This window comes from Arvicola amphibius, chromosome 12, assembly GCF_903992535.2.
Source record: "Arvicola amphibius chromosome 12, mArvAmp1.2, whole genome shotgun sequence".
In the NCBI taxonomy this organism is placed as follows: domain Eukaryota; kingdom Metazoa; phylum Chordata; class Mammalia; order Rodentia; family Cricetidae; genus Arvicola; species Arvicola amphibius.
The window spans coordinates 10,795,605-10,804,467 of NC_052058.2; positions in this window are offsets into that span (position 1 = coordinate 10,795,605).

Sequence of the window (8,863 nt, forward strand, 5' to 3'; positions counted from 1 at the left end):
GGTTGACCCTGCAATAAGCTGCCTCTCAGGGTCCAGAAGGGTGTTTATATGTCTCCCCAGTGAAGGCCTAGGGAGACTGCTCAGTGGTAAAGTGCTTGCTGAGAAAATATGGGGACCTGAGTATGGGTACCCGACATCCAATTAAACCCAGGTGTGGCATCACATGTCTGTAAACTCTACATTGGGGAAGGCAGAGATAAATTGATCCGGGGGCTCCCTAGCCAGACAGCTTAGTTAAAATGGTTCCAGTTCTGTGAAAAGACCCTGTCTTAAGAAATAATGTGGAAAATGATAGAAGACATATAGCAAAATATTAAAGTCAAACTCTGGCCTCTTTAGATCAGTGTACCACACATACATGTATGCACTCAAGCACACATGCATACACATGATGTGGGGTTCCCCTCTGTATGCTGTGATTACCATTAATGAATAAAGAAAACTGGTTTGGCCTGATAGGGTAGAACAGAGCTAGGCAGGGAAAGCTAAACTGAATGCTGTGAGGAAGAAGGCAGAGTCAGGGAGAAGCCATGGAGCTACCGCCGGAGACTGACATGCTGAAACTTTGCTGGTAGGCCACAACCTCGTGGTGATGCACAGATTAATGGAGATGGGTTAAATTAAGATGTAAGAGTTAGCAAATAAGAAGCAAGAGTTAATGGGCCAAGCAGTGGTTTAATTAATAGTGTTTCTGTGTGATTATTTTCTGATCTAAACTGCTGGGCATCCGGGAAACAAGTAGTCTCCTCCCTCCAGCACAAACACATGCACACACACATGTACACACACATGCACACACACACATGCACACACACACGTAATATTCAATCAAAAAAGAAAATGGTTAGAAAAGTTATCTTGTAACCAAAGTCTATTTTAAATATTTAATTGGGTTGTGTAAGAAAGTCTTCAGGAGACGGACTCACTGCAGAGTAAGGGAGTATAAACTGTTGTTTAACTACAGAAACATTTGTGTCTCCCATCTGTATCACCTCATCCCTGCAAAAGACACTGGAAAGAGATACACAGAAATGTCACCAAGGGCCGTTTCCAGGAAATACAGTCAATGGCGGATTTAGTAAGATACACACAGCAATGTCACCAAGGGCCGTTTCCAGGAAATACAGTCAATGGCGGATTTAGTAAGATACACACAGCAATGTCACCAAGGGCCGTTTCCAGGAAATACAGTCAATGGCGGATTTAGTTCTGCTGGATACCACATAGTTGTCAGGTTTTAAGGAACAACCTACATATAATGTTCTTGACATCACATGTAGAGACTCAGGGGGTCAAATCTCATTCCCTTTTTCCAGTAAGAGTGTTCCACCCTGAGACCCGCACTTCTAATGATCTGTTTCCTCCTGGAATGGAGTACTCTGCTTTCAGCACCTTCTCCCAGACCCCTCAGTCCTCCCCTTCCTTCTGGAAACAGCTTTCTATGGAAGGGATCTTTTTGGCGAACTCTGGGGATGTGTAGGCATCTTTACACAAAGCTAATCACTCCCTAAATTGCCATAGTTTGAAGTTTTGGCTTTATGTATGAAGATTTGACACAACTCATAGTAGGTAGAGTGTATTTGTCATTAACCTAGGGAGAAAAAAAGCAATAGTGTTGAATGAGCTACAGGCAGGCCTGCTTTTCATCCTGCCCGGCTTCTGAACAGCTTGCTTAGCCCTAGAATAGTTACACGGAAACTGTATTCTTTTAAACACTGCCTGGCCCATTTGTTTCAGCCTCTTATTGGCTAATTCTCATATCTTGCTTTAACCCATATTTAGTAATCTGTGTAGCACCACGAGAGGTGGCTTACCAGGAGAGGAGATGCATGGCGTCTGCTTGAAGCATCTGCCTGACTCAGCTTTCTTTCTCCCACAATTCTGTTCTGTCTACTCGGCCTACCTAATTCTCTGTCCTATTAAAGGGCCAAGGCAGTTTCATTATTAACCAATGAAAGTAACACATAGACAGATGACCTTCCTCCATCACAATAGGAAGTCTTTTTAGTTGTAGAACTACATGTGTATGTGTGTGCGCGCACACACACACTCATGTTCCTTTATGAGTAGGTGATGGTCAAATGGAACTAACCTCCCATGGTCTTTTTACACTCTGGTCATAATTCAGCAATAGACAACCCAGTTTGCTGACCAGGAGAACACACCCCTCTTCAGCTCTCCCCGTCTGTTGATCTCTTTACACAAGGGCTGGATTGGGCCCCAATGTACTTCCCGAGAATGTGAAAGACTACAGGTTCCATTGCCCAACATTGGAAGGAAAGAGAACAGGAGAAAGTGGAAGAGGAGATGTGGGAAGAAGAGGAGGAAGAAGAAGAGAAAAAGAAAGAGAAAGAGAAGGGAGAAGAGGAAGAGGAGGAGAAGGAAGCTGATGAGCAGAAGTTTATTTGGCTTTGCTGTTTATGGATTCTTTTTGCCTTTTTAGTTTTGTGCTTTCTGAGTCTTTCCTTCTATGACTCAAATACACTTTTGTCTTTTTTGTGTATTCAGCAAAACTAAGCCCCAGAGGCTGGGCCTCAGACTTTCCAAGGTGACCATGAACAATGAGATTAGTGAGATTTGCTTCTTGACTCATCATGAGAGGCTCAGATCCACAAACATTGAGAAAGAAACAGGAGCCAGATAGATGCCAGAATGCCGGTGTGACTGTCGCCATACTTCACAGGACAAGAGAGTTACAATCGTGGAAGATGGGTGAGAAGCTAGGCTAGGGACAGGTACTTGGTCTGACAGCAAAGTCTCTGGCCTCAGCCTACCCTTTATGAGCTCATTCTGCTTGCCCAGGGCCTGTAGCATGACCGTTGTCATCCTAGAACAAAAAAACCGGCTACATCCTGGAAAAGCCTGAAGAATTGTTTTCCATTGCTGTCATGGCCAGAATGGCCCCACACAACCTTGTGACTGAGGTCACCCTTGCCCAGATGTGGGGCCATCACACTCTGCCTCTAGCAGTGGGTGAACTGAAATTCTCAGGGCCTTCAGGGCCTAAGGCATACATAAATCACGGATTTTCTAGGAGTCTGGGATTACTGCTAGACTCGGGGCTTTCTATTAATAGACTGTCCTAAGTGGTGCAGGTGCGTCCGCAGTGACTCTTTGAAGTTCCGCTTAACCGACCCCTCACCAAATCCTCATAATCCAACTCTCATAAAAAGCCCTGGGGATTAGTGATTGAGGAGGCCTCGGGGATCCCTTAAGGCAGAGCACCTCAGAGGCCTGCCTGCCCTAGAGGTGTGGCTGCAGGCTGCTGGAGGAATGCACACCAGGTGTGACAGGCCAGCAGGTGGCCTCAGGGGTGGGGCCAGCTTCTGTGAGGCCTTAGCAGCTCCGGAGGTAGGAGTCCTGGTGGAGACCATGTCCACACATTCTGCCAGGTCTCTGTACTTTCACCCTGAAAGAGTGGGGACTTATTCCTCCTTTAATTGTGTTGCTTGCATGCTCTTATTTGGAATTGAAAGTGTGAGACAGGTTTTTCTTACTTTAATTGCTTAATTGCAATGGGGGAAAATCACATTATTTTAGCTGATTAAATCCATCTGGAGTTTGCTGGATTCATGAATCTCTGTACTGTGATTTTCCACGCCTTCTATTTAGGCTCTGCTCTTGTAGCCACCCTGTTCCCAGGGCAGGCCCACCATTAGGACTATGTCTCTGCCACAGAGCCCACCCCTCCCCCCTCCCCACTTCTCTCTTCCCCTTCCCCCCGTTAAGGCATCTGGCCTCTCCTATCTGTTTCTTGAACTCCTTCCCATCTAGCAAGGCTTCAAGCAAATATCACCTTCCTCCTTGAGTCTTATCATGGGCAGTTCCAAGGCTGACTTAGTTTCCTCTCTGCTTTCCGTGATGTCCTTTCATGCCTCTAGGCTTGCACTGTGTACATTGGACCTTTCGAGTTAGCCTGGTTGTTCTTTGTTAAACACTGGGCTAGGTGGTGAAGACATAAAGGAAAGGAAGATTTGGAGGCTGATTTTGTGGGAAAACATGGTTGTGAGAGCCACCGGGCAGGGAGTCCGTTAGAGAAAGCTATTAAAATAATTCTGAATGTTGGAGGAACTAAACATCATAATGGCAAGCATTCTTTAGCTGTAGGCAGGTGGCTGCACAGCTCTGTGCAGGCAATGCCTCAAACTGAACTATACAATGCAGAAACCGAAAACCAGGGTTGGAGACAGAGTACCTGGGAAGGAAAAGGAATCCCGTTCTTTTTCAGTTTTCAGAGATTTAGATAGCTGTGGAATGTCACTCTTGAGGTACAATTGGCCAGTTCTCTTTTATAGGGACTAGAACTCACGCATAGTAGCTACCCCAATAGTTCGGCACAGTCTATTAGAAACGACGACTACTGGTCCTGGCATTGGCTGTACAGGTGGATTCTGAGAAATACTGTCATGTTAAAATTTACCCTTTGCCTTACTAAATGTGACCAGGAGCGAGCATCAGCTTAAGACTGTAGGTAGGTAAATGCATCAGTTTGTATTGGACCCCAGTGCTGAAGATTGCTAGATTAATTAGATGCTAGGAAGATACCCCTAAGTAGAAAGCAATGTACGTGGACAGAGATCTATTTATGCCTTTATCTATTTAGACAGAGATCTCACCGTAACTGAAGCTTTGCGCACACGTGCAAGAGAGCAACATGCAGGAAAGGGTGGCAGAGGCTTCCAAGAGAAGACACAATGCTTTACCACTGGCAGCGAAGCCCACCCCTGTGAGGGTGTATTTGGCAATCTTTTTGACTCTCCTACCCACATGGAACAGCATTTGTGAGATGAGGTCATTCGCAACGAGAAATGAAACCCCGTTTGGCCCGCAAAAAAACCCAAATCTTCCCCACGGATTCAGGTCCCCATTATGTGTCTCTGAGGATAAGCTGGGCTTAACCGGAACAGTTTATTAGTCCTGCAATGTGCTCTCCACATGGCGGTGAAGTTGAGGGTCCAGCAGCCAAACACGGCCAACTGTGAGGCTTACTGTGGTGGGGAGCCTGGCAGTCGACCCATGTCCTAGGCACACTGTCCCCCCAACAGCTATGCTGGGACAGTATGACTTCTGCCTTTTGATATGCTGGCCCTTTACCATGAAATGAGAGAAGAAAAGAGCGTCAGGAACCCCCATTATTTCTCAGTCTGAAGATGTTAGAGGAATCTCTGTTCTACATGGTGTCCAATCTTTAGTGACTCCTATATTTTCTTCAAATTAATCTTCTGGCTACAGAACTGACTATGTATTTGAGTTAAACACTTTTATTTTGATTGGGAATTTTGTAGTAGTAAGTTGACTTTTTAATGTTTAGAAGTATATCGTGTTGCTTAAAAGAAGTTAGTTTTGAAAATGTAGTCCAAGCACCTACCTATTAAGGTTTTAAGCTTCACTCTCATCCATTAGTTTAAAAGCAAGCTATCATGTTATTTTTTGAAAACACTGGTAATTACTCCCTTTTGGGCTAGAGATTGCTTCCTGGAGACAGGCTTTACCCAACCACATGCCTCTGGTGGGTCACCACTAAGACTCCTGCCTCTTACTTCTTAGGCAGTGCTAATGTCCAACTCTATGGAATGTTCTAGAACTTATAAGCATGTCTTTTCCTGGAAGCAGAGCTAGGGACCACCCAGAAGCAAGGACTCTCACTGGTACTTTCAGTGTTCCCTGGAATGTTCTTTGAAATAGTGGGTCCCTAAGGAATCTCTTAACAACTTGAACTGCAAATTTATTCCGTAGGAAGACATACCTGGGTGAGAAAGCCATGTTGTCTCAGTAAGACAAAAGGGAAGTTAAATGCTGGATGGCTTCATGCGGCACTATATTGTGATTCCCCAGGTATGTACATTTCCTTTGAAGTAATAATAATAATGATGATGATGATGATGATGATGATGATGATGATGAAACCCAAAGGGGCAAATGCAATAAAATTAATAATGCCCTCCACAAACATGTGTAAGTTTTCTCCTTTGAATTGCCCCTAGGGATCCATTTCTCTCTCTCTCCCTGGTCATCTTTGAAAGATGAACAGCTAGTGCACTCCTAACTTCCCATGCTATCCAGAGCTCAGGCAGCCTTTCTGCTAATGCCCAATTAGGGACCTAGAGGACTTTGAGGGAGTCTCGCCAGCAGACACCATCAAGGACACCTGGAGCTTCTACTATGAATTGCTTGCTCCAAGTCACCCAACAAAGGTGGCAGATTCCCAAGGGAAGCATCAGATGGAACTGTTAATGAGGTGCCTGCAGTCAGGACAGAAAGAGGAGGTGGAGGAGGCAGGAGGAAGGGGAGGGGGGAGGGGAGGAGGCGGCTGTTGGACTGAGCTATAGGCTCTCACAATGAGTGTTGCTGAAGCTCATCTCAGGTGAGAAGACTGTCAATCCAAAGCCTTGTCTTCATTGTGGGATCCACAAAGAAACACAGGCCTTCAGAATTTCACATTCTGAAGGAAAATGAGTCTGTTTACATCTCTGAATGATACTTTCATATGTGTTATGGTGATATATTTGCCTATTTCATAATTTTGTCTAAATACCCTGAATCCAGTCATGAGTCGACTTGGGGAGAAATCTTAGATTTTTAAAATTTTTCACTTTGCAAGAAAAATTGAGTAAGTTGTTGGGGAATATTATTTTAAGGTGTCTGACTTTTGTTTACCCTGCATTTGTTTAACTCTATGAAGCTGTGATTCGTTGCTCTCTAAAACACTTGATGGTCCTAATAAGGAGCTGAAAGGCCAATAGCAAGTCAAGAGCGAGGATAGGCAGGGTTGGCAGGCAGAGAGAATAAATAGAAGGAGAAACAAGGAAGAGGCAGATCAACGGGAGGAAAACAAGAAGAGGCAGATGTCATTTGAAGATGCTCTTCAAAATGTCCAAAGGTCAAGTGATTTTATAATTAACAAATGTACTGCTGCATTTTCTGTGGTGCTGTGGACTATACAATAATTTTACACTCTTAATTTTCTTCAAGGCTATAGGAAATATGAAACTGTAATATTGAGAAGCAAAGAGATACTTCCCCCATAGTAAGATGATGTCTTTTTGTGTTTGTTTGTGTGAGAGTGTGTGTGTATGCATGTATATTTGTGTGTGTGTGTGTGTGTGTGTGTGCGCGCGCGCGCGCGCACGCGTGCGTGTATGAACGCTTGCCTGAAGGCTAATGCAAGGCAAGTGCTCTACCACTATGACACTTCACTAAATGTACTTGTTTGGACAAGTTTGATTATTTTCATTAAAATAATTTACTCACCTTCACTTAACATGTGGTAACACTCTGAGCATTATTTTAAAGCAAATAACTATTTTCAGTTACTCAATGGTAATTTCCGGCATCACAACATTGATAGTTATGAGACATGTGATAAAAGCTCTCTGTGGCCCTCGGTAGTTTCTAAGAATGGAAAGTTGTTGTGGAATAGTAACTGAAGATGTGTTACATTTGTTTACACTATGGAACATTAGTTTAATGATGCAAAGATGTGTTGCGTTCCTTTATGTTGCATTTGTTTAACTATGTGAAGTTGTGTTACTTTGCCTGCCTAAAACACCCCTTTGGTCTAATAAAGAGCTGAACAGCCAATAGTGGGGCATGAGAAAGGATAGGCAGGGCTGGAAGTCAGAGAGAGTAATTATGAGGAGAGCTCTGGGGAAAGAATATCAAGGAGCACGGAAGGAGAAGGAGAGGAGGACTCCAGGGACCAGCTACCCAGCTACACAGTCAGCCATGGAGTAAGAAGTAAAGAAAGGTGTAGAGAAAGATAAAAATCCAGAGGCAAAGGTAGAAGAGATAATTTAAGTTAAGAAAAGCTGGCTAGAAACAAGCCAAGCTAAGACTGGGCATTCATAAGTAATGATAAGCCTCTGTGTGATTTATTTTGGAGCTGGGTGGTGGGCTCCAAAATAAATAAGAGTAAAGAATAAAAAGTAGTCAATTACAGAAAGTGTAATTGATTAAAACTTCAAGATTAAAACTTCAGTCAGGGCTGCCATTCATTCACCATTGTTGTGGATTGTCTTTCTGCTTCCTCTATCACAATTTATTGATTTACTGTCTTGTTAGATCATTTCTTATTTTTGTCAGATATAAAGATGCTGCAGACATCTTAGTATATGAATGCATACTTCCCTTTGTGTTATTTGCGTTAGATAAATATTGTGTTAGAAATCTGATTGCTACACCCCACAGTGTTTTAACTGTCTACTAGGGAATTAGGGGGTTGCTTAGCCTTTCCCCAACTGTGAAACCCTTAGAGTTCCTCTGTACCCCTCCATACCCCTCATTATTTTCAATGTTGTCTGTCTTTCATTCCAGCTATCCTGATAGCTATGCTGGCTGTGATTGTCATTTCCCCATTAAAAGCAAGCAACTAGTGACTTCTCAGATACCAACTGGCCATTTGTATATCTTCTGTGAAATTTCATTATAAGACCATTTTCATGTTTACCATCATTTACATCTTTAAAACTGTATGACAAATCTTCTCTCTGTTTCTATTCTCTGCTTTTTACTTTAAGGGTCCCTTCCGATCACCAGATGCTTAATAATTCAATGTTTTCTATAGCTAATGATTTTTGACTGAAAAATCATTAAAATACCCCCAAGACTGTGAAGAAATGTTTATATTTCCTTTCAGTAGATGCTTATAGATGTAAGTTAGCTTTTGTATGGTAACAAAAAGGTTGGCCTCTTTCCCACAGTACAACTTACCTGCCGGGCTGGAGTCTGTGATCTTAGCACAGCATTTAGGACAGACCTGTTGCCTCCCTGAAGGAAGAACTGCAGCTCAGAACATCACAAAGGCCTTTAAGATCCTCTCTAGGATAGTGCAGACCAACTCTTATAGCTCATCCTCCCTTGCATG